This window comes from Staurois parvus, unplaced genomic scaffold, assembly GCF_062004578.1.
Source record: "Staurois parvus isolate SC_StPar_1 unplaced genomic scaffold, SC_StPar_1.0 ptg000336l, whole genome shotgun sequence".
Classification (NCBI taxonomy): domain Eukaryota; kingdom Metazoa; phylum Chordata; class Amphibia; order Anura; family Ranidae; genus Staurois; species Staurois parvus.
In genome coordinates this window covers 4332642-4359428 of record NW_028318132.1, presented here as the reverse complement: position 1 = coordinate 4359428, position 26787 = coordinate 4332642, and the positions used below count along the sequence as shown (strand labels likewise).

The 26787-nt window shown below is 41.5% G+C and overlaps 1 protein-coding gene across 2 annotated transcripts in view; it reads right to left on the bottom strand.

Annotated features, from left to right (window-relative positions):
* Positions 1–26787, bottom strand: part of MYO18B (myosin XVIIIB) — an 810748-nt gene that overhangs the window by 185433 nt on the left and 598528 nt on the right. The window lies entirely within an intron of this gene.

The window sequence follows — 26787 nt, the reverse complement described above, 5'->3', positions numbered from 1 at the left end:
TTCTAATAATCATTCTCACCGGCACTGAAAGCAAGAGTAAAATATTTTAGTTGTTAGAAGAACAGGAATAGAGAACTGTGTTCAAATTAGGGACATTTTTTTGTGGTAGCAACTGTCTAAGTGAGAATTTTCCTCATTTTTGACAAGTGTCCTATCATGTATAGGGGACAGGAAGTGAAGGGAAGTCTCCCCAATGGGACACAGTCTTTTATTACAAAAGAGGAGAGTAGCACATATTAAAATGTGGGATCTACAGGTAAGATCAGGACTGGTAACGTGTATCTAAAGCCAATTGTTTGTTTAGTTTTTTTGTTGTTTTTTTAGTTTTGGAAAGAGTGTGGTAGGTGTCCTCACTGGGGAGATTCATCCTTACTGTTCTAATATTCATTCTCACCGGAACTGAAAGCAAGAGTAAAATATTTTAATTGTTAGAAGAACAGGAATAGAGAACTGTGTTCAAATGAGGGACATTTTTTGTGGTAGCAACTGTCTAAGTGAGAATTTTCCTCATTTTTGACAAGTGTCCTGTCATGTATAGGGGACAGGAAGTGAATGGAAGTCTCCCCAATGGGACACAGTCAACAAAAAAACCTTCCAGGGAACTCTTCCCTACACTATCCAAACTAAAAAATAAAATTTTGAATTTAGAGACACTTTAAACATCATTGCAGCGTGTGGGGCACAAAACATGCTGAGGAAAAACAAGGATGTTAGTTTGATAACTGAAAGTTTCCTAAAGTGGAACTTTACCCATAACAACTTTACCCATAACAACAACACAAATCATTTGCTATCAAAATGAGTGTGTGCTGTAAATTGTCTCCAGGATTTTTCCTGTTTCTTCTTGCTGGAGGCTGCTATTTTGCTAAAGCCCAGAGACCCTGAGCAGCAGTAAATCTTTAGGCTGTCAGCAGATTTGCCTCTAGTGGTTCTGATTTTTGGCACATTCCCTAAAAATAGAGAGTAACTGAGCATGTGCAGAGCTGGGTGAGACAATGTATAACTGGATTTTAAATAGTATAGGCACTTATTTTTAATGTATTACATTAGCTATACCTGCAAAAGAGGCCAGCCTGAGGTGATCTAGCAGTACAAATCTGTAAACAGTGATCACCACTTTCCCATAATAAAAGGGACTCACTAAGCAACAGCTGGGAACAGACAGGCTTTTCTATTCAGGCTGCAGCTTCTTTAGAAAGAAAATGAACTGTAATGCATTGAACACTTCCACTTTAATCAGAATTTATTTTTTTTAATATGAAAACATTAATGACTTCATTCCATGCAGGTACAGAACCTTGATCAAAATAGCCACAATCTAACCAATTGTTATTAGGTACCAGATGTTTTTTTAAACTTAGGGTTCATGTACACTGCAGCTGATAACGCATGTTCATGAGCTTTTCTGCGTTTTTTTCAGCAGCCCCTGAACTCTCCCTAATATATTCCTATGTGTCCATGTACACATAGTCGTTTACAGGCAGTTGAGTTTACAGTCATATTTTTGAATGCACCAAACTTGTGTTCAGGAGTAGATTTTATCAGTGTTTCAAACACCAAATGCTTGTAAACGCGTGTAAATGTGGCTAACCGCGTTTATAAGTGTTTGCGTTTAGAAGCGTTTTTTAACTATTCCATATCCAGATGCTGTCCAGAGCCTTTTTTCACCATCAGAAATGCGTGCAAAGCGTTTTCTATGTATTTAAATGGACCAAGTACACCAGTGCAGTCAGTTCCAGGTTTTGCGTGAAGGAAAAAATGGTAGAACGTGCTGCATTATGCTCATGATTGGATCCATAGTGAATACAACCAGAAAAGTCAGGTCATCTCAACACATACTGCTCTATCTGCTTCTGCTCTCTATTTCTCTCAAAATGTCTGAAATAGTTAATTTTTTTACTGTTTTTCAGTGCATTCTGGGCATTTTGGAAGGTCTCCTGAGGTTATCTTAAAAAACGGTTCTCATAAATGCGCATAAATGTGGTATGCAAACGCGGCTAAACTGATGTTTTTTAACCTATGTTTTCCAGCAGTCAGTTTCCATAGTTCAGAAGAGTTTTCCAAATAAAAAATATCTTCTCTGGAAACAAAGATTGCCCATTTGAATTTTCAGTTTAAGGACTCATGCACACTGAGCTTAGACATTTAGCTTTTACAGGCACCTGGAGTTTTTTTCTGTCTGTAAAAGCACCTCTATGTTCATGCATGCATAGACATTTACAGGTGTATTAGAGGAGGAGCATTTACAGGCTGAAAAAAATCCATCCCCAGCTTGTTCAGGAAAGGAACTTTTGGGCAGGAAAAACGCAGAATATGCATAAGTTCGCATAAATGCTAATTGTGCTTAGGTGCATTCACGCATTTGCATGCAAATGCAATCTAATGGCCAGAATTAATATGCATGAGCATGAGCAGTCATAAATGGCTGTGTAATACTTGGCTTTTCATACTTGCAAAAAATTTGAACGCTGACAGTAACAAGAACCAATGCACCTATAGCTTTATTGCACCCCAGATGCCCTCCTAGTGTTTCTTTTTTTTATTAACCACTTCCCGTCCGGCTGTTGTATATAAACGGCCATAGGGTGGCAGTGCAGGGGCGGTTGGCCGTTTATAAACGGCCTCACCGTCCCTTGCTTGTGAGCGCTCCCTGGGAGTGCGCAGCACCGCGATCTAGTGCCTGCTGTGTCCTCCGAACACAGTGGAACACAGATCGTTGTACGGGACCTCTGTGCGTGGTCCCGATCATGTGTTCTCTGATTGGCCAATCAGTGAGCACATGAAGAGTAGTAAGCAAGATGTCACTTTTGACATCATTGCTTACTACGTGTGCAATCTGTGAATGATCACAGAAGTCACATGGTACAAGGCTATTCACAACAGCCTTGTACCATGTGACAAGCTGTGATCAATTACAGCTCACACAGTATTTCTCAATGGCTGCAAGAATGCAGCCAGAGAGAAGGAGAAATGATTGCTTTTACAGCCTTTATGGGTATAAAAGCAATCAGTGTAAAAAAAAAAAAAATCTTCATAACCCCCTAAAAGCAGTACAGTGTCACCATGGTGACACTGTACTGCTAGGGTGACAGTATGTAAAAAAACCCCACATAAATAATAATATAAAAAAAAAATTAAAAAAAAAAAAAAATGAGGCAGTAAATCAGGTAAATACCTTACATTCCAGGTGCATCAAAACAAAATATGTCCAAAGTTTTATAGTAGTGGCCACAGTCTAAGAAGAAAAGCCTGCCTGCAGCTGAATAGCGGGACCTCTCTTTTTTGTTGGGGGGGGGGTTAGATCAGACACACCCCCTGCTAATTCTGACCAATATTTCTGCAATCAGGAAAGCTCATGTTTCTGCTAATTGGAGAGCTTCAAATTTTTTATCAAAACAAAATATGTCTAAAGTCTTATAGTAGTAGCCACAGTCTAAGAAGAAAAGCCTGTCTCCTGCCTGCAGCTGAATAGATGGACCTCTCTTTTTTTTTTGTGGGGGGGGGAGATCAGACACACCCCCTGCTAATTCTGACCAATATCTCTGCAATCAGGAAAGCTCGTTCTTCTGCTAATTGGAGAGCTTTAACTATGCATCAAAACAAAATAGTGTATGTCCAAAGTCTTATAGTATTAGCCTCAGTCTAAGAAGAAAAGCCTGTCTCCTGCCTGCAGCTGAATAGAGGGACCCAGGGGCGGACTGACCATTTGGAAACTGGGGCACTGCCGAGGGCCCGGGGTCAGTAGGGGGCCCCATGAGATGCCCCTGGTACCTTTTTCCATAGGCTTTTTTGAGTTTGGGCAAGAACACAGGGGCCCCATGATCCCCTATTGCCAGGGGCCCCATGAGTTGTCAGTCCGCCCCTGGAGGGACCTCTCATTTTTTGGGGGAGATCAGACACACCCCCTGCTAAGTTAGACCAATATCTCTGCAATCAGGAAAGCTCATGCTTCTGCTGATTGGAGAACTTTAACTTTGCCTTATCGTGGGACATGTAAGACCTTTAAAGTGAGATCACCACTCCCCCACAACACAAAGGACCCACTAAGCAGCAACTGGGAACAGACAGGCTTTTCTATTCAGGCTGCAGCTTCTTTAGAATGCATTGAACATGTTTATTTTTTTCCCCTGTTCACATAATTTAAACTGAAAGTTCAATTAAGCATTAGGGTTATGAATAAAATAAAAAGTTGACAGGGGTTCTAATCTCTTTTTTGTAAAACTCAAAATTATTTTGATGGAACAGGGCTTTAATTTTGGACCTCCTACTCTGTAACCACCTTCTGTACATTTCCCTTTAATTCTTGGATCTTCTTTACCAGCTCATGATGATAAACAGTAAGAAAAGGCACAAATCTCTTTTAATCAGTGATTTGGCCAACTTGGAGTAAATCCTGGCAAACACTGTTTGTTTTTTAAATCCTAATTATGGTATACAGAAAACAAAACATCAATTTTAATTTTTTTGCAAAATCCTCTATATTTCCTAGAAAAAAGAAATTAATTAAATGTTGCAATGGATTTGGGTTGTAGTCCCTTTCCCCGTGAGCTACTTGGTACATGTATTCAAATCACTGATTGACCAACAAACATGTTATACACAACTGCTCTGTGCAATAGTTTTACATAGAGCAGCCCCAATCCTCCTCTTGGGATCCTTGCTGGTGCTCCTGGCTCCCCCCCTCCCCCCCCATTAAGTGCCTCCAGAGAAAGCCGTTTGCTTTAGGGGAACTCATGCTCAGCTCAATCCCGAGCCCTGCTCTGTGTGTCCATATATGTGTCTATATCCTTGTCAATAGGTCTTATTGAAAGCAGCAAGAGCCATTAATGCTGTATTGGAGCCAGCAGTGTATTTACCATGAGGCAAACAAGGTGTTTGCCTTGCGCAGCAATTTTCAAGAGGGAGGCGCCACCCCGCAGTTGAAGGGACACACATGGCAGGGATGGGGACCTGGCGTCTGTGCTTCGCCATGGAATATGAGGAGACTGCACACTGCTGGAAGGTGTAAGCAGAGTTCCCACACAGGGAAGATACCAGGGGCGGACTGACAACTCATGGGGCCCCCAGGCAATAGGGGATCATGGGGCCCCTGTGTCCTTGCCCAAACTCAAAAAAGCCTATGAAAAAGGTACCAGGGGCATCTCAGGGGGCCCCCTACTGACCCCGGGCAGTGCCCAAGTTTCCAAATGGTCAGTCCACCCCTGGAAGATACTGGGCTTGGCTCTGGGGATGGTTGGCTGCTTTCTAGAGAGGTTAAGGTTAGTGCTTGAATAACTCTCTCTCTACAGGTGAGAAAGGGGAGGGAGGGGGGTAGTTGGTGGAGAGTGGTGGCAGCGGGGGGCTGGGGGGGGTTTCTGAAGGTGGTGGGAGGTGCTCGATTTTAGTGTTGCCTAGGTCAGCACAAGAACTAAATACACCAATGATCTGCGCCAATGAGGAGCAAGAGAGACAAGAGGGCCTTGGCTCTCATGCACATTGCTGGATCAAGACTGTTCTGAGGTATGTATTTAGGGGGCCTGTGAGGGAAGCTGAAAGCAGAGTTCCAGTCTTTCTTTTTTATTAAAGCACCCCCGGGATAGTGACAGCTTATACCATGCAATTTGGCATAAACTGTACTTGTAATCGTTTGTGTTACTTTTTTTAAAAAACTTATTAAAAATGGCGCTTGTCTCCGCCTGGCATTGTGTCATTTCTAGTTTGGAAACATCACGATGCTAGAGGAGGGGAATGCTCATTGATTCCTGTGACTGATGCCACATATATCCCAAGAACCAATGGGCGGGCAGATATGACTTACCTCGCCGTGGCGAGGTACATAGAAAGTAAAGCACTTCAGGAGAAATTAAGGTATGAAAACATTGAGAAAAAAAAAAGGTGCCAAACATTGATGGAGCAATAGGAACAAAGACATGGGGACAAACTTTGAAATTCGGTGGGAACTCCGCTTGATGGTTTTTTACCTTACTACATAGAATACAGCAAGAATGCCTTAACAACCACTTTAAACCATATCAATGGTCAAAATGTAAAACCATATAGAGACATACCTCGGTTTACGAATTTAATTCGTACTGCGGGACTTTTTGTATAGTGAAAATTTGTAAAACGAAACGCTGTTTCCCATAGGAATGCATTGAAAACCAATTAATCTGTTCCTGACGTCAGAAAAAAGTAAACGCTACTAAAATACCGCATGAGTTATTTTATCAAGTCATGCGGTATTTTAGTAGTGACAAGCATGTGTTAATGTTTCAGCTGTCAGTGAAACATTAATACATGATGTTTGATCAGTATGTCACATGGGGTGGAGTCACATGCATGATGTCCCCGGGTGGCCCCGCCCCTTACCTATTTAGGACTCTCAAACCACCGAAGCAGGCAGAAGGCTGGAAGCCATCGTCGGAAGCGGAGCCTTTTTTTTAAATTCTTTCTTTCGGGTCGGCGGAAGGCATTGTGATTGACGTTGGATCTACTGCGGGGGACATTCTTTTAGTTTTTTCTTTTAATAAAGGACTTGTCAAAGACTGTGTCTTGTCTTTTTTCACCCTACACTTTTTGTTTTTGTGAATGAGTATCAGGACCATGTACCCCATACTCATTCACATGGGGGATCCGGGATCTGGGGGCTTCTTTGTTAAAGGGGACTTCCAGATTCCAATAAGCCCCCTGCCCGCAGACCTCCACAACCACCGACGGGGGCCTCTTCCCCAGGGTTGTGGGGAAGAGGCCCTTGTCCCCATCAATATGGGGACAAAGTGCTTTGGGGGGGATGCTCGGATAAGGGTCTGGTATGGATTTTGGGGGGGGGGCCCCCCAGGCCATTTTTTTTTAATTTTTGGCATGGGAGTTCCCCAGACCTGAAGGGCTTGGTATGGATGGGAGGGGGGACCCCATGCCGTTTTTTATTTATTATGGTGCCAGTTTTTAAATGTATTTACCGCTATTTTTTTCTTCACTATAGCATAGAGATTGATCTGTCACTTTTTCCCCCAGCTAAAAAAGAGAGTTTCTTTTTAGTTTACTTCTCCAAGTTAAAAGAAACAATGTTTCCTTTTAGTTTCTTAAAAGAAACAAAGCTTCCTTTAACTCCAGGGAAAGTGACAGCTCTGAGTTATAGTGAAGAAAAAAAAAGCCGGCAATTGCATTTAAAAATCAGCACTGACATACACTTCGTATTGCGAAAAAAAATGTGTAAAAAAATTGTAAACCGAGACATTATTTTCAATGGATTTTCATTCGTAAAACCGAAAATTATGTTAACCGAGGAGTTTGTAAACCGAGGTACACCTGTAATAATATACACATTGCATTTCAATTATGTCTAGCCTATTCCAACAATCTTGAAGTTTGTAAACTTACTTTGTAAAGATCCTCACATACTCTTTGAATTCTATGACAGATATCCATTATGCCCAGAGAGTAGGCACTGATGTGTCACACATTTCATAGAGCCTGCCTTTTGATCTACAGAGGTGCTGAGAGGAGGAGTTTAAGGAGGCGGAGTCAGTACAGGAATCACTAATTGCAGGCAGCAAGGTACCATGGGATATGTAGTCTTTAGAAATTGAAATGAAACAGCAGAGGAAACGCTGCAAAGCATGCAGGGAACCCAGGAAGATGTGGAAAGAGATGACCAGCATACAGGCAGAACTTACGACATGAAAGGAACCTTTTCAAGCAAGCTTATATTGGATTGTCAAAAATAACTATTGTTTGTATTGGTATTGCAATGCTGATGTTGAAAAATGAAGGTGTATGTTGTGATTATAGAGCTCCTCTTTGCTGACGATGAAGCCTGCAGCATGTAGTGTTTACTGTGGTTTGTAAGTTGCTGAGTTGCTCCAGTATGTATTGCTTTGCTGTGCATTAACTCCCAGCGAGCCCTGTGGAAAAATATATATTTGAACAGCAATAAAATCTAGAAAAAACCCACCACAAATCATATCCCCTTTTCAGGTTCTACTGCTAAAAAAAGCTAATAAGTCAATTCACTCCTAGATAGCTCCGTACTGCAATTTAACCTGAGAATCATTCTGACCAGTCCTGCCCTCTGCAATTCCGCTAGTGTATTATGATTCCTTCTGTCCAGAGGACAGTACAGGTGATGGGATTATTTTTATGTGACTTACATGCTGAGAACACGCAGAAATGGAAAATCATTTCACACACGTTCGCAGACTGCATGAATTATTTTGATGAACAGATGGACAGTTCGAGCAAATGCTAATTTCCTTCTGTTCACAGTGCTAGAAATGTAGGAGAGAGTCTGAAGGTTAGCTCAGTATTTCATGTCTATCTCTCACGATCTATGGCAAGTAGTACATATGGCTCCTGCATTTCATACAGCCTTTTTACAGACAGATCTAAAACGTCTTCTCGCTGCCCTAAATCATAAAAGAGGATGGCATGTGAAGATATTAGATCATTTGTTCCAGGCAGCAGGGGCAGGTGGCTGGATTAGCTATGAATACAGTAACAGGTAGCTGTACACAGAGTACTGTATTGATACTATATAAAATCATAACAGGTTGAAGGATATAATTCCACACACACACACATAGAGCTTGATTTACTAAAGGCAAATAGATTGTGCACTTTGCAAGGGAAGTTGCACTCAAAATACAATTTTGAGGAAATTAATACTCTTCATTTTGCTCATCCATACTTACGTTTACCATGCAAAAATTTAAATATACATTTCCAAGTGAAATGAATCCAACCAAAGACTACAGACACTTTCATACATTTTATATGTACAGTCCTACACTCATTAAAAATGCAGCAAATTGAATGGGTTGTCACATTTTCTTTCCAACACTGGGAAAATAAAAGCAGGATTCTGCTTATAGCTAAGAGCTGCACTTTGCAAGCAGCTTCTTGTTGCATTCATATTTCGAATTTCATTTCAGGAGGAAATCATGATGCTTGTATATCAGCCCTTGTGTGAAGATTCTTTTGTTTGCCTGACTGGTAAATCAAAGAAATGTGAGGACTGAGATGGCAGTGATTGCAGTAAAATGCGAAAACGTGAAGACCAAAGTATTAGCAGGTACACTGAAGAACAGGATTGCATTCACAAAAGTGTATTGTGGCAAAAATATGGGGCTAAGTGTTGTAGTTTGATAGTGACAGGCCTACTGAGGATAAAATCATAGTAATATGGTTCTGTAAACAAATAACTGACAATATGCAAAAAAAAAGGAAATCCTGACAACACTTGACCAACAAATATGCAATTTTTACAAATGTTGGTATAGGATAGTGTATATGCAGGTTTTCTATTTTTCTCTCTTGGTTGAGGTTGTCATTTTTCAAACTCATTAAGGCCTTTTTCACACCTGGCAGACTCCAATTAGCTCAGCAAGCGATCTGTTCACTGATCCCCTAGTGGTCAGAGCATAGAGGGTGTATGACAGGTCTGTGTCTGCTCAGTTTATGCAGATCTGCTCTATGGGTGTCCAGGTATAAATGGACTCTGCTGTCTGTTTACACCCAACTGCCCTCTAATCTCATCCAACTAGATGGAGGGGGACAAAACCCCAGCCATTTCTTTTAGTGGACCAGATTGGATTGGAGGTAGGTGGGTATAAACTGACACAAGTGTGTTTGTACATGCCGGCCCATAGGGGTGAATGGATGGTTTGATTTGGTCTGAAAAACTGACCTGATCAGACCCTTTGTATGTAACATGTGTAACAAACAACTCTGACAATATGCAGAAAAAAAGGAAATACCGACAACACTTGACCAACAAATATGCAATTGCTACAACTGTGGGTATAGGATAGTGTATATGCACGTTTTCTATTTTTCTCTATTAGTTGAGTTTGTCATTTTTCAAACTCATTAAGACCCCTTTCACATCGGCAGACTGACACAAGTTTGTTTATATGTGTCGGTCCATAGGGGTGAATGGATAGTTTCATTTGGTCTGAAAAACTGACCTGGATTGGACCCTTTGTATGTAACATGTGTAACAAACAACTTTGACAATATGCAGAAAAAAAGGAAATCCTAACAACACTTGACCAAGAAATATTCAATTGTTACAACTGTGGGTATAGGATAGCATATTTGGAGGTTTTCTATTTTTCTCTATTGGTTGAGGTTGTCATTTTACAAACTCATTAAGACCATTTTCACACCAGGCAGACTCCAATTAGCACAGCAAGGGATCTTGTCATTGATCCCCTAGTGGTCAGAGCATAGAGGGTGGATGACAGGTCTTGTCTGCTCAGTTTATGCAGATCTGCTCTATGGGTGGCGAGGTGTAAATGGATTCTGCTGTCTGTTTACACCCGATTGCCCTCTGATCTCATCCAACTAGATGGAGGGGGACAAATCCCCATCCATTTTTTTTAGTGGACCAGATTGGATTGGCGGTAGGCGGGTGTAAACTGACACAAGTTTGTTTATACGTGGCGGTCCATAGGGGTGAATGGATGGTTTGATTTGGTCTGAAAAACTGATCAGACCCTTTGTATGTAACATGTGGGCAACAACCTGGTAGTTGTCACAATATGAGGACAATAAATGGGCAATTAAAACAATATGTAGACATCAAGACTTGGGCCTGAGCCATGACTATGGTGGGTGGATGTTTGATTAGAGAGCTGCAACAAAATGTGTGATTGCATCACAAAACATGGTTAGTAGGAATGGTTTAAAGGAGAATTCTCATTTTTTTATTGCATTGCTCTGTTCCCCACAAAGTACATGTAGTACTCGTTTTCCTATCTTTCTATATGTTGTGGAAGATTAGCTATGTGATTGGACAGGACACCCCTCCCCCATCACCCCACAGTTATCCTACAAAGCAGCTAGAAAGGAGATGGCGTCATTGATAGCTGGCATTTATCTCCTGCTCAAAGTACTTGCTCAAGACATGTGACAGCAAGAGGAATGCAAAGAGACAGAAGGTTGACAGGGCCCCAGTAAGGTCCCAGGTATGGTCATATTTGCTCATTACATACTCAGGCTCTACTTTAAGTTTAGCAGTGTTAAAAGATTCCTCCTTACAACGCAAGTCTGTGGTCAGCTGCACCTCTGAAAACAATGCATTCCATATACGGCTAATATCAATTTTAAAGTGTTACTGAACCCACAACAGTAAAATCAGTCTGTATATGCAGCAAAGCATGCTTGTTATACTCACTGTTGAACCTAAGGGGTTAATCCTCTGCATTGTGTAAAAAGGCTGTTTGATCCTGACTTATCAGATCCTTCTCATCTTCCAGTGTCCCCCTCTTATCTCCTGATAAGACATATCGTGTGAAGACACTCTGCACAAGCTCAGTTTGGTGTGTATTGCTAGAAAGGTTTTTTTTTTTCTTGGGAGAGTGCATATGATTAGCACAGGGCCAATCAGCACTGCCCAGACAGAGGTCAGGGTTCTACATCCTCCTACAGCAGAATGAAAACTCCTCATACAAGCTTTACCAGTGCTCTGATAGAAGTCACAAGACTGCTCTAACCGCTGATGGGAAAAGGTATTTAGCAGTTTATATTTACTAAAATAATTGCATTTCCATGTTCTGTGTACTGTGAGAGACCAGATATAGTGAATGCAGGGACCTGGGTTTAGTAACACTTTAAACAGTTGAAGAAGACACGAACCCTCAGTGAATACCATTAGGTTTGATAAATCGCTATGTATAATAAAACTGCCTTTTGCAAATATAAGAATACCACTTGTAGATGGGTCTCAGCCCCCCTCCTGTGAGTAGCACAGAATTTAACCAAAAGAGAGGACTGTTATTTAAACATTTGAAGTAGATGCAAACCCTCAGTGAATACCATAAGGTTTGTTAAATTACTATGTATAAAAAAAAAATTATTTTTTAAATATATAATGTTAAATACCATTTTAACACTTTTTCATTCTTTGTTCCATCCCTATGCTGTTGCTCTCCTGCCTCTGTGTCTCTCCAGCCTCTTTCAGTCACTTCCTGTCTATATGCATACACCCCAGCAGTGGCTGTGTAACATTTCTCAGAGGAGATTTCTTGACAGTGACAACAGTGAGCCATGCCTAACTTGTGAGGAAACAACCATTTGTAGTGTCCATGGAAGCCTGTACCACAGATCAACAAAGCAGAAGTTTGACTGAAAAATAGGGACTAAGTTTTGTCATACTTTCACAGGAAGTGCTTTAATAAGACAAGTCCTCTTTAGAGGCTAATCTGCTACTCAACAAATGTATGGAAGAACAAACTTGCAGGAAGTGAAAGTCATAAAAGCCATAGCCAAGATTACTTTAAACCCTTGCCACACATCTGTATTCATAGTTCCGCCAGATGGATCCCCCTTGCTGGGGATATATTTTGTAGGATTGTCAAACAAATGGCATGGGGGGGTGGGCACTGGGAAACATGTACCAAAGCAAAAAAAAAATTTTATAGCAGGGAGCAGTGATTTTAATGCTTTCAAGGTAAAATTAAAATGCTAAATTTCTTTAAATGATGATGTTCGTCCATCGTGTTCGAAGAGGACCTTGACATCTAACAGGTAGTGGGCTGTCCACGGTGTGTCTGTAAATGGCTGGTAAGGCCTATACGGGCACAAAATGTTCTGTCACATGTTGGGCAGACATATGTGGGCACCACTGTTGCAGCATTTGCAGCTCTGTCTTTGCGGAGTGCTCGCTTCTCTTGTACTATGGTTTTTATTTTCTCCTCAAATGTCTGGCAGCCTTGGTGAATCAACATGCGCCATGTCAATCATTCTTGTGCCAGGGTTTCCCAGGAGGTGGTGTCAATATCCAGGGACTTGAAGGAGGCTTTCAATGTGTCTTTATATTGCTTCCTTTGTCCCCTGGCGATCGCTTTGCTTAAGACAGCTCACCATAGAGGAGCTGTTTAGGGATGCGGTGGTCTGGCATCCTTGCAGCATGGCCTGCCCAGCGTGTCTGGGTTTTCATCAGCAGAGTGTGGACTGATGGCAGGCCTGCTCTGGAGAGGACTTCTGTGTCTAGCACCTTGTCCTGCCAACAGATCCTCAGAAGTCGGCGGAGGCAGGTCACGTGGAAGTGATTCAATTGCCTAGCATGCCTCCTGTATAAAGTCCAAGTCTCACTGGCATACATCAGGGTAGTTAGCACTACTGCGCGGTAGACTTTGAGCTTTGTGGCAAGGCTTATTCCATGGCGGTCCCACACATTGGTCAGTAGTCTGCCAAATGCAGAACTTGGCTAATCTGCAGGTGACCTCGATGTCAATTGTCACTGCGTGGGATACTTTGCTGCCAAGGTATGTAAATTGGTCCACTGCTTGCAGCTTTTGGCCCTTCACTGTGATGGTAGGCTGTTGGTGTTGGGTATTCGGAGCTGGCTGATGCATCACTTTGGTCTTATTTGTGTTGATGAGGAGGCCGAAGTCGTCGCATGCTGCTGCGAATTTGTCCACACTGGCTTGCATTTCCTGCTCTGATCCAGCATTCAGGGCACAGTCATCAGCAAAAAGGAGGTCTTGTAGCACTGTCTCCTTTACCTTGGTGACAGCCTGGAGTCTTCTCAGGTTGAACAGTTTCCCATCGGTCCTGTATCTCAGGCTAACTCCCAAGGAATTGTTCTGGAAGGAATCTGACAGCATGGCTGATAACATTATGCTGAACAGGGTCGGTGCCAGCACGCAACCTTGCTTGACACCGTTTGTAATGGGAAAGGCCTCTGAAACTTCTCCATTGTCCAAAACACGAACCATCGTGCTGTCATGGAACTGACGTACCATTAGGATGAATCTGTCTGGGCATCCAAACTTTGACATGATGTGCCACAGACCTTCACGACTGACAGATTCAAAAGCCTTGGTGAGACACACGAAGGTGGTGTACAATTCACGGTTCTGTTCTTGACACTTCTCTTGGAGCTGTCGGGCTGCGAAGATCATGTCCACAGTGCCACGCTCTTTGCTGAAACCGCACTGTGTCTCGGGTAATAAACCCTGTTCCAGGTGGTCAATCAGGCACTTCAGCAACACTCGTGCAAGGATCTTGCCTGCGATGGAAAGCAGTGATATTCCTCTATGATTATCGCAGACTTGTCGATTCCCTTTCCTATTGTAGAGATGTACGATGGATGCATTTTTCAGTTCCTGAGGAATGGATCCTTGATTCCAGAAGGACTGGAACAGCAGAGTGAGTTTGTTGATAAGCATTGCACCACCATCCTTTGTCAAACAAATGGCATGGGTGGGGTGGGTACAGGGAAACATGTACCAAAGCAAAAAAATGTTTTAGCAGGGAGCAATGATTTTAATTCTTTCAGGGTAAAATTAAAATGCAAAATTTCTTTAAATAATATGCCTGGGGATGACCTTACCTGTCATAGCAGACCCCTATCCTTAATGAGGGTCTGTTATGGATGTCAAGGGAGACCCTACAAAAAAAAAAAATTACGACCAGAAAGGTAAATATAATTACACGTCTTTTACAGTTGACCTGCTGGGTAAAAGTGACCCTGTGGTGAAAGGGTCTCTTTAACCATCTGAAGCAACTCCACTATAATTAATACCAACATATCTATGTTCTGATGTACATTTTAACATGTTGTATCTCATGTGTAATAAATGCATAGATGCTGCATTATGGAAGTGCATCTTCTTTTGAGGCGCCACATTTAAGTGTTCTAGTGTTTGTGCTGAAAGCACTCTCTGCTATGTGCTGCCAGCCAGGGGTGGACTGACAACTCATGGGGCTCCTGGGCCATAGGGGATCATAGGGCCCCTGTGTCCTTGCCCAAACTCAAAAAAGCCTATGAAAAAGGTACCAGGGGCGTCTCATGGGGCCCCCTACTGACCCTGGGCCCTCGGGCAGTGCCCGAGTTTCCAAATGGTCAGTCCGCCCCTGATCTCATGCTAATGATTTGAAACAAAAAGACCCCCACTGCTGATCACCTGACCATTGTGGCAGCCTGTATTTGATTATCACAGTGATCAGTCTGTAAAACCCAGCTTTGTACTCTGTTTCTCCTCTGAATGCAATTTAAAAAAAAAAGGTTTGTATGTGTAAAAAAAAAAATAATAATAATAAATAAATAATAGATAAAGATAAAATAAAAGTTTGAGTCAAGGTCAGGATCAAAGAATGAAATCAGAACATTTTAGGTAGGTTTTAAAAAAAATTATAAACTTAGTGTCAATGCTTTAGGTAGGATTTAAAAAAATCTATATATGCTCCGTTGGTATTTGCCTTTGTAAGGAGACACTTAACAAATAGTATACACATATATGGTATCACCCCAAATGTCAGGAAGAGATGAACATTTTTATTTTTTTGGTTTGTTTTTTGTTGAGATGAGTTAAGGTAATGTCAAAAAATATATAGTTAAAATGTAAAAAAAAAACATTTTTGTTACTATTTTGTACTAAGGAATGCCAAATTCTGAAAACTGCATATAGGAGTTTAAAGTGGAAGTAAATTCTATTGTGCACCTTTTTTCTACAGGTAAGCTTTTAATAAGGCTTACCTGTAGATACTGTAAATATCTCCTAAACGTGCACGTTTTAGGAGATACTCATTGTAGAAACGCCGATGACGTCACAGGCGCGCTCAATGGACTGCTTGCCATTCATTGAGAGAGCCATTCTGCGGCCAAAACTCAGTTTGCACATGCGTGGGAGTGATGGCATCGTGGCTCAGCCAATCAGATGGCTGCAGGATGCGATCCCGCAAGGAAGACTGGGTGAAGATGGAAGCCTTGGGGAGCCGTGACAGCGCTCTGCTGGAGGGCTTAGTTTTCAGCTAAGTCTTTCATAATGTGCATGAGTTGCATACTAGCACACGATGCTCTTGAATTACAGGGGGAAGATTTTTTAAAAGTTGTTTTCCTGGTTTACTACTGCTTTAATATTTGTTTTATCTGTAGACATTGAGGGGTTAAATAATCCAGAAATGTTAAAAGTATTTTTCAGAACTCTACAGAGTTCAATGCCTTATAAAATAAAATCCTACAGCTATATTTTGTTATTAATTGCCATGTTTGTGTTTGTTTATTGCACTGTATGGGTTCACTCTTCAATTTATCACAATCATTACATAGCAGATTATTATTTTTAAATTGGGCATATTGTATAAGCATTTGTCAAATTGTGACAAATTGCTCAATTAGAATCCACAGAAGTAAAAAGGACTTTGAATGGGCATCATCAGTCTTCAGAGCTCTATAATCTTTCAGAATTTATTCTTCTGAGGTTTATTATGTGCACAAATAAAAGAAAGACCAAGTTTTTTTTTAAGAAGAGTAGAATAATGCATGCCAACAGAAAAAAAGACAATGGATAGAGGAAAAAAAAATCAATGGCTCTACTAAAAGCAAGAAGGAAAACAGTAAAGAATATGCAATCACTAAGATAAGAAATTAATTTATTAAATAGATAAATCTCCAATGATGACTAAAGGCTAAAAGGAGTCCTGAACAGTGGTGTCCCTAGGGGGTGCGGGCCGCTCTGGGTGACACCAATCCTAGGGACGCCTCTGGTCCTGAACATTAGAAGTCAGTCACTGGTCTGTCATTAGAAACCATTCTGCATGCATGCACCTTTATTCCATCATCACAAGCTTACACATACTGCACATACCTTTATCCTAACTGTTCATATAGATATGAGTTGCAGATACCAGCCTCACCCCATTGCAAAAATGAAAGGGTCCATTGGACAGAATATTCAATACCAGTCTACAAACATGATGGAAGATGCTATGATCCTCTGCAGTAGCCTGTGAAGGCCCAGACTGCTTTAGACAGTAACTGCCTATCACAAGAACAATGTTCAGATCTGGACCATGATCGGCCATGTTGTCAGTAGAATAAGTTAAGTGCCAATCTGCTTCTCCTGGAACATACGCACACTGCTCAATGTATAAAAGTTATAAGACCAACTCTAGTGATGAATGGGAACTGCAGCCAACACCAAGGGGGATTTACTAAAACTGGTGCACACAGAATATGGTGCAGGAGTGCATAGTAACCAATCAGGTTTTATTGTCAATGCTTAAAGTAGTCGTAAAGGCTGAAGGTTTTTTCTATGCATTAAGGTAAAAAACCTTCTGTGTGCAGCAGTGCCCCCAGCCCCCTCAATACTTACCTGAGCCCTATCGCAATCCAGCCTGGCTGTCCCGGGTCTCTGCCTCCTTATTGGCTGACACAGCAAGTGGGAGCCATTGGCTCCCGCTGCTGTCAATCACAGCCAGGGGGACAATGAGGGGAGCAGGGCCAAGCAGCGGCTCTGTGTGTGAATGGACACACCAAGCAGTGCCTTGGGAACAGCCTGCTCAGGTGCCCCCATAGCAACCTGCTTTTTATGGGGACACCCAACAGAATGGAAAAGCCAGGAGCACCAGCAGAGGACCTGAGAACAGGAGGATCCAGGCTGCTCTGTGCAAAACTACTGCACACAGAAGGTAAGTTTAACATGTTTTTTATTTTACACAAAAAAAGAACCTTTAGTATCACTTTAATTGAATGAGCTGCAGTTAGAATCTGATTGGTCACAATGCACAGCTGCACCAGATTCTCTGTGCACCAATTTTACTAATATCCCCACAAGACATACAAATCTTCCAATGCTGGAAGGTCTTTGCTACTGAGCAAGTTTTTGCATTGCACATGCATTGAGTGTTGTGACACATAATGACGCATCTGCAGAGGCTATTCCAAAGTATAATTAACAAAACCACTAAAAAAGGACTAAAATAAAGATCATACTAATTAGCTATGGGTCTGACGTTATTTACCTCAAGTATTGAGAAGTTACACTGCTCCTTACAACATGAACATTAGGTACATACAGCAGTTTGGTTGCTAATCAACAAAAATAGCAGGGCCAGTGCAGTAAATTGCTACTAAATAAAATAAAATTATAAATAAAAATAATACATAAAATATAATTTAAAAATTATATATATAAGCCTGTGCTTGCTTAATTTTGTAACTAGATTAAGGGCAGGCAGGGTTACCTGTATTCACAATTCTCTAGGTCCTACCCATACTGTACATACTAGTGAAGAGATTTGGATTTGTTGCTACCATGCGTTTGATGTGAGTTTTGCAGGTTGAAGATATGTGGTCCAGGGCAGATTCACTCAGGAGAATTTTCTTATCACTTCCGAACCACCTGCTCACATTGTGCTGCGGGCGGGCGGCTCGTACAGGCATAGCAATGTACTTGTACATTGCTCCCTTCTTCTTTCTGCCCATCCCCCACCCTCACCCCACCAACACTTGCTGGGATTGTATTTTGTAAGCAGATTTCAGTTCAGGTGTCCAATCACTGTCCAGAGCCCTGTGTTGACAAACACAGGGCTATGTACAGAGGGAACAATCTATGCCTGTTTCTTCTCCCTGGAAAGCAGGGAGAAGAATCAAACTGATCTTTAGTAAAAAGCACATCTTACATAGAGTAACACTTGCTAAACACACACTTAACCCCTTGAATACCCTGAGATGTTAACCCCTTACCAACCAGTGTCATTAGTACAGTGACAGTGTGTAGCAATATCACTGAACACTGTATTAGTGTCACGGATGAAGTCAGTGTCAGTCAGTTAATCTATCTCCAACCAAGTGTCAGTTAGTGTCAGATTACCTTCTTTACTATTGCAGTCCCACTATAAATTGCTGATCACTTGCCATTACTAGTATAAAAAAATAAACAAATACAAATTCCAGTATATACTGTATACCATAGTTTGTAGATGCTATACCTTTCACACAAACCAATCAATATACACTTACTGGGATTTTTTTTTAGCAAAGACATGTAGCAGAATACATTTTAAAATTTATGAAGACATTTTTGGGGGGTATGTTTTAAAGCAGAAAGTAAAAAATATTGTTTTTTGGGGGTTTTTTTCACTTATATAATAAAAAATAAAAAACCCAGTGGTCATCAAATACCACCAAAATAAAGTTCTATTTGTGTGAAAAAAATTATATCACTTTCATCTGGGTACAGTGTTGCATGACCGGGCAATTACCAGTTAAAATAGTACAGTGCTAAACAGCGAAAATTGGTGTGGTTATGAAGGCAGTAAATCCCTTCAGAGCTGTAGTGGTTAAACTATAATGCACCTTTGAACTATACCCAGGAGATTTAGAAAGGTCAATAATGAAGCTTTGGCTTAAGTAAGCTGTGGCTAAATGGTTAGCACTTCTGCCTTGTAGTACTAGGGTTGTTGGTTCAAATCCCAGCCACAGTGCTGCCTGGAGCTTGCATGTTCTTACTGTGCTTGTGTGGGTTTCCTCTGGGTACTTCAGTTTTCTCCCACACTCCAAAGACATGCTGATAGGTTAATTGCACTCTGTTTAAATTGGCTCCTGCATGTATGAGCATAAGTTAGGGACCTTAGATTGTATGCTCCTTGAGGATCAGGGACTGATGTGAATGTACAATATATATGTACAGCACTGTGTAAATTGACAGTGCTATATAAGTACCTGAAATAAGTAAGCCTTGTCACTATAAAGAAGGGGGGGAGGGGCAGAGAGCAGTCATAGAGCCACTGAAGTAGAAGCTGTCATAGGGAAAGCTAATAAACTGCACAGGGAGAGATTAGGGTCACTTATGAAACTTTACTTGTGAATGTTAGCTCTTTGATCAATTACCTAATTTGATTACTTTTTTTCTTATTATTAGGGGCTTTTTGTCTTTCATTTAATGCTGTGGTTTGTTTGAGGCCAAGTCTTCACTGTTTTGGGGTAGATAAATAGTCTCCTATGTGATGATTTTTTGGTGACCCTGGATGTCTCCCCTGTGCTCCACTGATTGCTCTACGTTACATGCTTTCCCTGCCATGTGAGAGAGATCCAGTGAGGGAGATCCAGAAGAAGTTTTACATGTCGCTTCCTGGTCAGCAACCAGAAGGGAAGAAGAGCAGACATGTATCTGCTCCGCTCCTTCCCCTGCCCGGTGACATGATGCTGATGGAAAATCAGAGCACAGGATATATGACAGGGGTGCCCGGTGGGAGGGGGGGCACACCTTATCGGGGTTGTGTGGATGCAATTGGGCACCACCAAAAGAATCCCACTGCTTCCATCTGACAGGCAGGAGTTGGCTTGTCAGGTTTACACACAATCCTGGTGGCTGCAGATGTGTAAACCAACCCACCCCCCTTGCTGTCAGGACCATACAACATATAGACCTGGCAGCGTAAGGGTGAAGGTGTTGTTAAACCTAAAAGCAAATATTTATTATATTTCTTTTTTAGACCTTCTTTTATTTTTCCCAGGTGATAGAGTCAGTAAGTCTGCTGTATTTCAACAGAACAAGCTCTTCAGCATAATTTATCAATTACAGGAATGAGAAAGACCATTTACCACTGACAGGGGTGTTTACCAGGATGCAAATAGAATAGAATAGATGGGTGCTACATTATGTCAAAATGAATATACCAAATAAAAATGCAGTTTGTGAAACAAAAAATCCCTATATAAAGTACCTCAAATTTGGAACATGCCTCCCAGTGCATGAACCAAATCTGGTAACTCCATACAATTGCAAACCAATATTAACAATATATAACATGTATATGTGAATGGTGAAAAACATCCATATATGAAGTGACAATCTTTGCAGCTTCTTATATCTGTCCCAAATCAAAACAGAAACCAGGTGTGACTGTATCTTCACTACGTGCTCACAAACGTATAATGTGAATTGCTCACTCACCAGATCTTTTGACCCCAGTTACGGTGGTCAAATACGCCTTTGGTTTTATAGGGGACCACCCTCTCTCGGTATACTCTCCATTTCTTCCCTTTGGAAATTTGTGAATGATAGCCAAATGTAAAGGATCACAATATGCCTTCCAATATGATGCTTTATAGATGCTTTAAAGATATTCCTCCCACGGGAATGCAGCCGGCCATTAAATGATTCAAACAAGTGAATAGCTCTATAAGCGTAGTATTTTAATTAAGAAACAATAATTACACAGAAATGCTAGTTTTGCACTCACATGTACAGGTGCCTATAGATCGGCACCAGTGTTTTCAGCATATAAGATTTCTAAAATGGCCGACATGCCATGCCCCGTTTACAAGGATGAGCTCTTATTTATTTATGTAAAACCTTTATCCCAACAGAAAAAAAATGTTTGCTGTAACTGCTTGTAAAGTGTGAGCTGGAGCAAGGGCGGACTGACAACTCATGGGGCCCCCGAGCAATAGGGGATCATGGGGCCCCTGTGTCCTTGCCCAAACTCAAAAAAGCCTATGAAAAAGGTACCAGGGGCATCTCATGGGGCCCCCTACTGACCCCGGGCCCTTGGGCAGTGCCCGAGTTTCCAAATGGTCAGTCCGCCCCTGAGCTGGAGTTTGGCTTCAATTTGTTTGTGTATATAAATCTGCTAGTACATCTAACATTCCCCTTCCCCAAAATTGACAATGCTGCTGCCTATAGGTGCCTCCTGTGCTTTTCATCCAGAATGAGGACATTCTAATACAGGAGGAGGGTTACTAGCCAGATCACCAAGTGAAAACAGAGGGAAAAAGAAAAAAAAATTCAGCCACCACATCTGATTGGTACACTACAATAGATAAAATGTTGCGGTTTTGGGTTTAATGCCACTTTAAAGGCATTCTTTCGGCATGTTATTTAAAGGTACTGTATTTTGACACTTTTTTGCATTGATACTCGTTCCTTATTGCTGTTTCATTTTTGCTTTTTTTACAGTAGTTTGTCTATTAGCCCTAAATATGGCCAGCATTTTGAAGCCAGACAAGAATCACCTTCATAAACTGCAATGAAATTTGGTTAGCGAATCAAACCTGGACAGATTCACCTATCACTACTCCATACTATCAAACCAATGACATTTCCTATTGGGATGTGTCTAGTAAAAGGATCCTAAACAAAGACCCCTTTCCCCCTGGGTTCCATAAGTGAGTGCTGTGTCTGGTATGGAGGTAGTCCTGCCATGGGATGTTCAGTTAGCACCCTATAAAAACAAATCCTGATTTACACTGAGATCAGATTCTGTACACATGTGTATATCACTTACATCTATGTAAAATGTTCTAGTCTTTCTTTTTATATTCTACAACTTATTAATGTTTATGTATATTTTATGATGTGCCATTACCTAGGCATTTTAATAAAATCAATCTGAAAAGACCCAATAAAATTCACAGCTGCTAAAAGTTAATAGCTGACTGAGGAAACATCAAAAGAATTATAATGTTCCTGGATACAGGAAGAACTGCTTTTTATGACCTGCATTTGAATTCTACACATTAAGAAAGTTGTATATATTTTTAATAAGACAAATAATTTACATATATGTGTCTAAAATCTATATTAAGCTTACACTGATGTTGTTGAAATAATCATCCAGCTATTTAACTTCATACAATAAATGTTGTAAAGGCTATGTAAACCCTGTTAAAAAATACATAGGGTTGATTTATAATTGCTTTCGCCCAAGTTTCATACAACTTTCATTCAAGATTCACACATATTTCTAGTAGGGTTCCATTGAAAAATGTGTGAATCTTAAAGTTGTGTGCATCTTCTGTGAAAACATTTATACAAGGACCCCCTGGTATTAAGATCAAATGCCTCTCAAAATATGTTTCAGTTTTTCATGGTTTTCAAATTTAGAATCGTATGATCATTGCCTCTAATATTTCCAAGCAGTGTGGTGGTAAAATATTCCCACCATTGCCAACTGCACCAGCCCATGGTGATATCATAATATACACACATATGTCAACACGCTATACTGTAAAACAAACATGTAACTGAGACATAAAAAGCTGAATGTGTGACATTAAACCCAGGACCCTGCATTCACTATATCTGGTCTCCCACAGTACACACAACATGGAAATGCAATTCGTTTAGTAACTATAAACTGTGCAGCACAGTGGCTAAATGGTTAGCACTTCTGCCTGGCAGTACTAGGGTCATTGGTTCAAATCCCAACCAGGGACCAGCTGCCTGGAGTTTGTATGTTCTCCCTGTGCCTGCATGGGCTTCCTCCAAGTACTCTGGTTTCCTCCCACACTCCAAAGACATGCTGGTAGATTAATTTGATCTTGTCTAAATTGACCCTAGTATGTATGAATGTAAGTTAGGGACCTTAGAATATACGCCCCTTGAGGGTTAGGGACTGATGTGTCTGTAAAGCGCTGAGTAAATTGATGGTGCTATATAAGTAACTGTAATAATAATAAACACCTTTTCTCATAAGCAGTATATAGCAGTCTTGTGACTTCTATCAGTGTCCAGCAGAGCTCTGGTTAAAGCTTGTAGGAGTTTTTATTTTGCTCTGGGAGGATGCAGGACCCCTGACCTCTGTCTGGAAAGTGCTGATTGGCCCTGTGCTGATCACATGCACTCTTCCAAGGAAAAAACAAAAACCTCTCTAGCAATACACACCAAATTGAGCATGTGCAGAGTGTATCCACACAATATGTCTTATCAGGAGATAAGAGGGGGACACTGGAAGAAGGGGAGGATCAGAAAAGACAGGATCAAACTGCCTTTTTATGCAATGTACAGGATTAACCCCTTAGGTTCCACAGTGAGTATAACAAGCACGCTTTACTGCATATACAGACTGATTTTACTGTTAAGGTCTTCTTTAAGGTCACGTGAGAAAGGGCAGATACACAAACTCCTAAAGAGTTATCATTGCCAAAGTGCAGTCATATCTGAAATGTGGAATTGTATAAAAATGAAAGGTGTTTTTCACGTTTCAGTAATAGGTCTATTTAGATGCAACATTTGATGGTGTGTTAAACAGGTGTATTCTTGTTCTCCTTGGCCTCCCTGCTGATGTGCCAGGTCATCAGTAGCTGTGCTCCATCAGCTGGAGCCACCACTTTTAGAGGGTATATGAAGATTAATACAAATGGGGACATTGCAACAAGTGCATTCTATGAGATACCACCAAATGCAGTATAAACCCTTTGTGTGCTGTTATATCTGAATGAGTACACCTTCGTCAGTACTCCATGAGGTCAGTCTCTTCAGATCTAAAGAGAGTTAAAAGACATTAAAGTATATCTAAACCCAAGAACAAAAATGCAACATGTATTGCAGCTTCGTAGTCCTTAGATGTGGTAACTGCATTAGTTTCTTTATCCGGGCTATGTACATTTTCTGCAAGGTCAGAAATGACCTGTTAATCTAGCTAGAAATGCAGTCATGTGAGCCGAACTAAAATCTCAATAACTCTTTGCTTTTATCCAAGCTATCTTCTGTAATTCCCCCCAACATCCATAGGAGATGGAGTACAGATGAATAGGTGTAATCCACATCAGGAGAGCAGAATAGAGTGACAGCACATCTCGTCCAAAGGTATACTGGAGTGAGGGAGCATCACTCTAGAACTGGAAGTGTGTTGCTGGTGAGATTACCAGGTGAAAATAAGGGGAAAGAAACCTGAAAAAATAAAACAAATGTAGCCGCCACATGTAAGGACTCATAAGCTGCAATACGGCACAGTTTTTGTCTTTGGGTTCAGATACGCTTTAGAGCACAGGTATCAAACTGGTGGCCCTCCAGCTGTTGCGAAATTACAAGTCCCATGAGGCACTGCAAGGTTGATAGTTACAAGCATGACTTCCACAGGCAGAGGCATGATGGGACTTGTAGTTTTGCAACAGCTGGAAGGCCTTCAGTTTGAGACCCCTGCTTTGCAGGTATTGGATAGATAGTAATAATACTAATTGTTTCAGAAAGTATCTTCAATGCTTGGTCAAGATGTTTATGGTCAATCACTTGAGTAGCAAATAAACAAGACATGAGCCTAACGTACAAAAATGATAGTCCAGCCAGTGGTGTCATCAAAGATGCTGAGCCAAACAGCCCTGTGTTTGGTTCACGGTCGAACGTTTGAACCTAAAGAATGTTCAACCATGAACTCAATGTTCAACCAAACTCAATGCAAGTCGATGGAAATCGAATTTGTAAATTCAAAAGTGCCCATTTTGAAGGCTTATATGCAAGTTATTGGCCAATAATGTGGTATGGGGACTCGGGTAAAGCCAGAGGGACATGAATCAGTGAAAAAAAAAAATTCAAAAAGTACAGTTTTTAAAGGGGCAGTCATTTTTCATTGCTTAATTACTAGCCAACCGCGCTATAGCCGAATGACGGCTACAGCAAGGTTGTCCAGTTTTGGAAGGGTGCATATGATGTCCTCCCACAATGCACCCTCCTCCGCGCCCCCATCAGCATGCACTCAGCGATCTCCATGATCGCTGTGTCCTACAGATACAGCCGATCACGTGATGAGGTAAAAGGCCAATCATAGCGCTCTTTTACCACATAATCAGTCGTGTCCAATGACACAGCAGATCACCGAGTAAATACAGTTGCTGGTTATCGGCTGCACTTTCCTCGCGCTGTCACGGCGTGAGGAAAGCACTGCCGGTAACTGGCCACTGCCACAGAGCAGGTCGGCACTGATCATCAGGGCACTGATGATCAGTGCCCAGCAGTGCTGCGCGGCAGTGCCACCCACCAGTGCACAGCAGTGCCTTCCACCAGTGCCACCCATCAGTGCTGCCCATCAGTGCCACCCAGCAGTGCCCAGAAGTGCTGCCAGTCAGTGCTGTCAGTCAGTGCCGCCAGTCAGTGCTGTCAGTAATTGCCACCAGTCAGCTCTACCTATCAGTGTCGCACATCAGTGCCGCCTATGAGTACCCATCAGTGTCGCATATCAGTGCCACTATCAGTGCAGCATCATCAGTGCCTCCTCATCAATGCCCACCAGTGCTGCCTCATAAGTGCCAGCTCATCAATGCAGCCTATCAGTGCCCATCAGTGCTGCCTATTCGTGCCCATCAGTGCTGCGTATCAGTGCAACTTCATCAACACACATCAGTGAAGGAGAAAAATTACCTGTTTGCAAAAGTTTATATTAGAAACAAAGAAAAACTTTTTTTTTTAAATGTTTTGCTCTTTTAAATACCACCAAAAGAAAGCTCTATTTGTGTGAAAAAAATTATAAAAATATCATATGGGTACAATGTTCCTTGACAGCGCAATTTTCATTTAAAGTGTGAGAGTGCTGAAAGCTGAAAATTGGCCTGGGCACAAAGGGGGTAAAAGTGCCCAATTGGCAAGTGGTTAAAGTAAAAAAAAAAGAAAACTTCCTTTTAAAGATCATGCCTGGGGGGTCCCTTTAATCTACCTGCAAAGTCTGTACAATGTATAGAACCTGCTGCAGCAGGACTGACCCCACAGTAATTTTTTTTTTTTAAAGTGTGTGGGGTTCCCCCTAAAAGCCATACCAGGCTTTTTAGGCCTGGTAGGAATTTTAAGGGGAATGCCACCTACCAAACTTGGGGGGAAAGTGTGTGGGATTCCCTCTAAAAGCCATACCAGGCCCTTTAGGCCCGATAGGACTTCTCACACTGTGAGAGTGCAGTGCATTGTGGGGAGCTCGGCCAGTGAACAGCCGGCCGAATGCCCTTACCATTAGTGTGTTCGGCGAATGGCCCAACATCGAGCCCAGCACTGATGCTGAACCATAAGATGATGGATCAAATGTGTTGCACAGGTGCAAAGGCAAAACCTGAATAGCATAGAGGGTTTCTGGTGATTTGTAAAGTTACCATGTATGCAAAAACATGCTTGTCTGCCTTCATTTGTGTGCATATCAAATTCAACTTTGCAACTTTTTAAGGATTTCTCAAGATGGTATTCTCAAGTCAGCCATAGATCAATCTAGTATTGGCTGGTTCAGCTGGAACCGAGCAAGATTCAATTCATCTATGACCAGGCTGGTTGTACTGAAGTAGATCCATCGATCTACGTCAGTACAATCAGCATGTCG